At 40.0% G+C, this 8318-nt stretch overlaps 1 long non-coding RNA gene across 1 annotated transcript; it reads left to right on the top strand.

Annotated features, from left to right (window-relative positions):
* Positions 1–354: 354 nt before the first annotated feature.
* LOC146424252 (uncharacterized) lies at positions 355–6239 on the top strand. Its single transcript, XR_014846931.1, has 3 exons — positions 355–640; positions 5192–5338; positions 6050–6239. It is a non-coding gene; the product is annotated as an uncharacterized LOC146424252 (long non-coding RNA).
* The last annotated feature ends 2079 nt before the right edge of the window (positions 6240–8318 follow it).

Genomic DNA, 8318 nt, shown 5'->3' with positions numbered 1-8318 from the left:
CGTTGGTTTGATGAATCATTGCGTGGCTGTTTGCAATATCAAGGGATGTAGGAGGCACTGCTTAGTGTGAACATGATCGAATTAATAGATCAGATCCACACATCTACATCCAACTGTGGAAATCACATCAGTGCTGTTGCTGATCACCCACAAACCCACATTTGCTGAACAGATTGTACTACAGGGACATCATGATTTCTTTTATGAGCAAGACACAGAACCACTGACATCTTTTTGCTGATGTGCTCAAATGTGCTGGTCCAGACTGTAAATTAATTGCCCATAATGTTTCAGTCCAAGACTCAAACAAAATTCTTTTGTTTTTCTACATTTACAGTTTCAACAGCTGAGTTACAAAATATTAATCAAAACTTGGCATAGGCACTATAGAAACAGACTATGCCTTTTTTTTTTTTTTTTAAGTGAGGTGGCAGCTTACAACTAGAGAACAAATGTCTAAGTCCTGGGAGATGGATTTGGGGAAACAAAAACTAATGTATTATAAGAATCTTAGTCACAGATGAAAAATCCATTTTCTTGAGCATGTAACTTTACATTTAGGAGTATGCTTTGATCCAGCTGGGTTGCATACTAAATAAGAGAGTTTTCTTAATTAGGAAAGAAGATACAGTTCTTACAAGTAAGTCCATTTTGCACTTTTCCTATTTGTGTCTGTCCCTGTGTATATGCAAAACAACCTGTTAACCACCCTGCTTATAGACTCTGTTTGATATTAGGGACCCTCTGTGTTATTCTATATCACATTGCAAATTCTGTTCTCATTGTTGTGCATGCCTGTGACCTTTTGCCTTCAGATTCAGCTGAAGTCCTCTGGGAGGTGACAGAAAGAAAAAGAAAAAGCCTTTAACTTGGCTAGATATAACAGTGGATGGTCATTAAATCCTGGTGACCAGCTATTCAGTTACAGTCCATTTAATCATATAGCAGCAAAATAATTGGCAATGGCTCAAGGCAAACTAATTATTCCAATCTGAAACTCGGCAGGGTAACAAGTAAGCTGTGGATGAGGTGGTGATAGATTTTGAACATCTGACAGGCCTGATCTGTGAGGCTCCTGACAAGGAGACTAATGACAATCCAGCAAGTGTTCTCTCCTCAGTCATGTCAAAAAATGAGGAAAGACTGGGAGCAAAAAAACAGCTGCTGGAAGGAGAGGGAAAGGCCACTTTCAGGAGGAAAAAAGGAGAGAAAGAGGGTTGGGCTCCTTAAAAGCCTTTAATCTAAACCTCAAGGTAGCTTGGCCACAAGGGCACAGAGGCAGATTAATGTGTATAGTTTGCCCTTTTTTTTTGGATGGTATTTTTCTCCCCTCTGTATGTCTTGCATCAGCCAGAAAGTAATTAGGCTTGCTGGAAATCATACATATCCTGGGAAAACCATGAGGCAAGTTCAGAGAACTCTTGGACTTGCAGCCTGGGGAAGGAATTAGCTGGAACATGCTGGGTGTCAGCCCCAGTGCTGGAGGCTGGCCCGTGAAATCCCAGCCACAAAGTCTGTGACCATCCAAGAGACAGAGCCTGAAATTGCAGCAATGTTGTCTCAGCCCATTGGAGCTCTAAAGACAGAATTTGGGTGAGTATTTTCAGGTTAGTGACAGCACAGCCTTTTTCTCTTTGGGAGGCAATCACACCACTGCTGTCTGCTGAGGCCCCAAGAGTCTCCAGGACACCTTAGGGAAGTAAATATTATTCACTCATGGAAAAACATGGTTGGATATTGTTCTGGTGCATGACAGAAATTCAGATGTTCCTCACTAAGACCTCAAAAATCAGGAGAGCTGCCAAAATGTTTGAGGGATAGTTTTGAGGACAGAATTTCCTGGAATGGAGGTAGAAAAGCATGCCTCCTTCTTTCTATGTGGTAGCAAAAAAGCTTTCCAAATGGCAGAGATGGGTGTACCAAAACAACAGAGCATCAGAGTAGAAATTATTCGAGTTGGGAGTTGTGAAGATGTCATCACATCTTGCTCTGTAAGGCATAACCTGGTGAAGAGCTGCAAATACCAGCAATTACAATAAAATTTTATCACTAAGAAAAACTGTTTTTCCACAGACCCTTAAATAGAAGGCAAGAGTTAATGCCAGATGCCAAAGCTTGAACATTATGAGAAAAAAATCCAGAATAAAAATTTCAGTGTTTTGGGGAATAAAACCTCTCTCTCTGTGGTGGCTTCTGTGATCTTTAGTGCAGGGAGATGGGACTGGCAGAGATGAAAGAAAAAGTGAAATAAAGTTTAAGCTGAAGGGATGAGCTATGTACAAATATTTCTTTAAGTCATCATGGGAAATGTTCAACAAGCTTGTAATCGTATTACTTGTTTTTCATTCACTGTAATTCTTCTGCACAAACAAGAGATGATCATAAAAATGACATAAAGGTCCAGATTCAAAGGGGGTTTTAAACTTCCATGGAAAGCAGTACCTTAGATTAGATTCTCCATTCTCTGTTGAATTTTGTCTTGAACACTTTCATCAAGAAAAGTCCATCCCTTTCCTGGCTTCCATGTGATTCCATGTGATTCCACCACTTTCCTGGCTTCCATGTGGCTTCCTGGCTCTCATAGTCATTTTTTTGCCCCCCCCCTGAAACCAGGGAAGGTATCTACAGATGACCAATTTGTGGAGATGGTCCTTAACCGAACTTTCCTCCACTACTGGTAGTTGCACATTTGTTTGTCATTTCTTCTCAGCGTAGGGACCTGGGGGTGACCTCACCCATGATGATGGACGTGAAGAGGGCACTGAGTACTACTGAGTTTTCTGTGGGCATTTTTAATTAACCTTCCATCCCCATTCAGCAGCACACCTGCAGCTTACTCTGGTTTCCACTCTCTAACACAGCAATAACAGCCTTTTTTTTTGCTGTGGTTGACATCATTTGCCAATTTGAGCTCTGGCCGTATTTTTGCTTTCTTAACTACATTTCTGCATGCAGGAGCACTATTTCTGTATTTCTTTTGTGGGGTTCTCACCTTTTCCATCTCTCTCATATCTCTCTTTTTCATTGGAGTTCCTTCAGCAGCTCACTGTTTAAACCAGGATGTTTTCTTGTAATGACTGTTCCCTTTCCTGATGAAGGGTGTAGGCCACTTTTATGCCTTGAAACTGAAAATATTCCAATATTTCTGAGCTCCTTTGCCCTCCAAAGGGCACAGAAAGCTCGGTAGCTTGTGCAGCACTGTGTTGTTTTCCCTGCAAATAGTTAGTTGGAGGATGGACAGCAGCTTGCATGTGCCATTTGAGCGAGCTGCTGATAATCAGATGAAGGTGCTTCTGGCAAAGGGGTGGTTTTCTTGCAAAAAGGCATGAGAAGAGAGCCTGTCCTTCCTGTGCAGGATTTGGTGTGAGTCTGTACACAATTTCTCTAGTAAGTTCAGGTTGAGAAACAAGGAATTAGAGAGGTGCTTCTGAGAGCTGATCATGCTAAGACAGGCCTAAGGCAAATTTATAGCTGCGGGTGAACACCTGAGGCTTCAAACCATGCAGGAGAAAAATATCCTTTTCACAGACAATGAGGGAGGAACAGAATTTTGAACCAAAGTTATGTGCTGAAGGAACAGAGAAAGCCTTTTAATTGTCATTTACTCTGTAGAATGGGCATAGAGACAATGAAAGCTGGCTGAGACTTGCTTCCTAAGCACAGTTACAGTCCTGCTGCACTGTGCTTAGGAGGCAAAGAAAGAAGTTCAGGACAGCAGTACAAGTGAGCCTCACCTCTGTTTGACCCTCCCCACCATGTCACTGGCTTTGATGATGGCTGAAAAAGAGCCTGCAGATAAAACGTGCTCACAAACTCAATTTGTTCTCCTGCCAGCAGAACTGGAAATCTGGGTATTACCCCCCTCCATTTCCTAAAAAAATGCAACCTCTGGGGAGATTCATCTGAGCATGAATTTGGCTGGAACAACAGCCAGTCTTTGTTATTTGTGTTGCAGCAGCACTGAGGGTTCAGATGGAGCTCTGTGGCTGCAGCTGGTGGAACCCATGTCCTAGAAAAGCAGTGTGTGGGAGGGTGAGGAGCTGCCCAGCCAGGGGCATGCAGCACTTGGAGCTCTAAAGTTTCACTCTGGCCACTGGCAGTGAGTGCAAGTAGTGAGAATCAAGCAGCCTGAATCAAAATTGGGTTCAGACAGATCCTCCCCACCTGCCATTCCTTTTTTTTCAGACCTGCATTTTGTTCTGAGAGCAACCTTTGTCTTCTGGTAGCACACTATTGAGTCACTTAAGTGGCCACATGGCCACTTAAACCAGCAATTCTCAGTGCTTATTCAGTATTTAACAAGCAGCACTTCACATTATGTTTTCTACAGTTGTTACTTTTGTTTACATCAATGGTGTGGTATCAATTAGATTATTATGTATGTTAAGTGAATTTTTAAATAAAATTAAGTATTTTGAAGCATCTTTCAAGAAGGAGTATTATTTGTTTTCGTGGGAATGTTATGCAAGTATGCAACCATGTAGATATCCATTAAATTAATACTATTAACATTGAACATATTATTTATTTACTAATAATGTGATAAATTCTGCATATTACATATTTGAAAAAAACTACTGTTAACTGGAATATATAACCTCAGTGAAACAGAATTAAGAATAGAGAATTGGAATAGTTTGTAAGAGTGGAGTCAATAATAATAGAATTAGAATTAATATGAGATATAATTTTTAATTATATGGAGGACAAACACACAGAAAGACACTTGAATGTGCCACATAATGACTATCCAAAATCTAAGTAACAATTCAAGAAATCCTTAACAAATACATTTACACAGAATCCGTGCCACTGAGAGATATAAAAAGTTGTTGATCCAGAGACTGATGTTTTGCCAGCATCAGAAATTGAATTTATAATGAATAAATTTGGAACAGACAAAAACTACTTGTCCGGTGTCTAGATACAGCTTGAGCAATCCATGGATATGAAAGTCAGGAGAAATACCATTGCCAGAAAAGATTAGCTTGCTATCTCATTTAAGGCCAAATGGGCTTCACTTTTTAAATTCCTCTTATCTATTTTATTGTTCATATCAGGGAGACAGAAAAAGATATTTGAGTACCACAGGCAGACTTGTTTAATTAGCAGAGATGAGGGATGAGCTATAACCATTTCATCCGTAAATACTTTAATCATATAAAAGGCTCAATATTTTTTTTCCCTGAAGGACTATTTTTTGGATTTCTGAAGAAAAATCTTCTACCAAACATGATTTCCATTGAACTGAAAAAGTTATTTGGACTCCCCCCTCACATGTAATTTAATATTCCTGTTGTTGGCAGTGTTAAAATGATTTTGTTAAAAAGAAGAACAGGTAAAAAACCTACTAATAATTCAATACTTTTTCTTGTTCTCTTTGCACTTATAAAAAGTGTTTCCTAGGAAAGAAACTGGCACTAGACTCTTTCTATGAAGACTAGTGTGTGTGGGATTAGATACAGAGAGTCAGCTGCTTTTGCCATCCTGGAAACAAAAGAGCAAATGGGTTATATTGTACTTTTCATAAGATCTGAAGTGATAATTCCAAATTTCTTTTTCCCAACAAAGTACAAAAATCATACTCAACTTTGCAACAGAATTTATTAGATCTTATATATTCACAATGAGCTTTTGTATTAGTTTTTTTTAAGACACCTAAGCAGCAGTTTTGCACAGAGCATTCATAAGTTATTTAATGGTATACATAAACGGTGAAATCTAACATCAAGACACAATATGATTTTGAAATAATACTTCAAGACATTTGATTAACATCTGTTGTTTTACTCATGTCAGCATTCATAACAGCTGAAATTCTGGATATATCTGGAGTACAGATATTAGTCTAAAAAATGAACTTGAGAAATCAGAGTTACAGTGACATATAAAATGAATCCTCACTTAAAAACATTATAAGAAAAATTCTCAAATTTCCTCTAAGTACCCTGAAGGAGAAAAGTAAAAATCCCAGTACGTTAAGCTTCAGGAGAAAGATCACCAGCTTTTAAAAATGTGTACCTCTACTAATCTCATAATTTTTTAAAAGCTAACAGCGGGCTAAATGGAAGCCTACTAAAATAATCCTGTTTGCACCGCGATGTCGAAGGCAGAAAGTACCTGATCAGGGTCCGAGAGCGCTGACGTTCCTGGAGCTTCGATGCCATCTGCTGGATGGGTAAAAAGAGTGCAGTGATCCCAACATCCACGCAGCACTTTTCTATTCCCACGTGGAAAACCGAGCATGGGTTGCCCCGCAGCTGCGGGTTCCTAACTAAGTGACAGCAGAATTAGGGAAAAAAAAACTCGACACAACCTAAAATTCTTGGGACAGGACAGTTCTCCAGGGAATTAAAAAAAAAAGAGGGATAAAAGAAGGATGAAAACCAGTAAACTGACACTTCGATTCCATGCAAAGAGGGAAGTGGGCACCATCTTCACAGCTTTTAAAAAACTTTCTCCAACAAGATCCGTTTCAAGACAGTAACCTCTCTGCTTGGGTCCTCAAGTCAGGACAGCAGCGTATCTTAAAAAAGAGTGCTTACACTTCAAAGATGAGAGACATGAGAAGAAGCTAGAACAAAACTGCAAGCACAGATGGTCTAAGATTTACATCTTAGCTGTAAACTGCAGAAGACTGACAAATAAAACTCCAAGCATAAAAGATTCCAAAGGACTTTATGTCCTTTGAAGGCCCACAAAGGTGAGATTTCTAGTCTATTTTACTGGATTCCAGATTTCTGCTGTGTGAGTTTGGACCTTCACACTGACAAATCCAGTAACGCACATAAAACAGTAAGCTTACTGCAACACACCCACTTCAGAGAGCAAATGGCAATGTCACTTGGCAGAGAAAAATGAGACAGTGCAATAAGTGAGCAGTAAGATTTGGGAATCTTCTACCTGAAGCAGCAATCAGATATTTGAGAAATACATGTTGAGGCATGAGCTAACTATTTTTCCTAAGCCAACACAGTCAATATTTGCACATTGGAAAAAACAGCGCTTATAATATTACAATAAAATTGTTCTCTAGGGATGAACAACATTGGCATTTATAATTGTTTTCCTTGGGGAAACACAGACATGAATCTTGTGGCTAAGCCAATTAACCTCCACTGCAGTCTTGGCTGTGGAGCTTTCTGCTCTTTGGAGGGTCCTTTGCCCTGTCTTTTCCCTCCAGCAGGATATTAAGAGCATCTTCTGCAACACTGGAAATCTCTGATGAGATCCCAGAGTTGCTTGAACCAGCTGCAGCAATTGTGCATGGCTGCTGTGCTGAGCAGGTGAGGCTAAAATCCCTTGGGTTTCCATGCACAGGACATGTGCTCTGTCCTGTTCTCAGCAGGCAGAAGTGGTTTGCTGCATCTTGAGTGCATTGGGCGGCCTGTGTACATGGGAAAGCATGTAATTCACATGAGCTGCCTGTCTCTGGTGCTGGAAACATGAAAACCCTGTCTGGAAGCTTTAGCTGGGAACATGAAAGCTGCTGAGGATTGTGGCAATTTGAGTCTTCTGCCTCTCAGTGTGAAGTGTTATTGAACATGCATGAGTATTGCTCCACTGCCAGCTTCTTTCTGTTCTCCCCATTACTTCTCTTCTGCTCCTTTTGGTAAGTGTGCACACCTATGGAAGCAGAGTCGTTTCAGTCTGTTCTCTCATAGCAGCCATGCAACAGCACTGATCAGGAGAAAGAATAATGTATAACTGCTGATAACTCTTTTAATTTCTCTCCTCAGTGCCACTTGGAGAGTACCGTCTCTCCATTGGGTCTCACCAAAGCTTGGTTAAAGTCTGCCTGCTTTGCCAGATCTGATGCTTGCCCTTTATGCTCAACTTGAATGAATTTATGCTTAGCTTTTAAAGTTCTTAGCTCAAGCAAACTATCCCTTTCAGGCCTCTTGCACTTCTAATAATCTTATTGGAACATAACAATTGTAGCAGAAATGAAGTTCTGCTGTAACTACCAATATCTGTAACCTGATGTGCAAGAGAGCTCTGCATAAATCCTGAAACAGAATTGCTGCAGTTTGGTGCTCTCCATGATCTCAGAAAACACCATTTAGCCAAGAAAGTATGAAGACAAACCCAGCAATACCAATCAAATTTGATTTTCCCCTTCACTGAACCTGTTTTCTGACAAACAATTAGGGAATGACTGTTACTTCTTGTTCTCACTGGTGGTAATTTAATTTCCTCTTTCATTTTAATTAAAAAAAAAATACTGTGAAGCTAATTTTCAAGTCATTGCGCTTTGCAGAGTCCTCCCGATGGGAGAGGATTGAACCACATACAGCTAAAATCAAAACCATTAGCTG

The sequence above is a fragment of the Lichenostomus cassidix genome, chromosome Z, assembly GCF_008360975.1.
Source record: "Lichenostomus cassidix isolate B80296 chromosome Z, HeHo_3.0, whole genome shotgun sequence".
Classification (NCBI taxonomy): Eukaryota; Metazoa; Chordata; class Aves; order Passeriformes; family Meliphagidae; genus Lichenostomus; species Lichenostomus cassidix.
The sequence above is the reverse complement of the archived record's forward strand: the minus strand, read 5'-3'. Positions and strand labels throughout refer to the sequence as shown.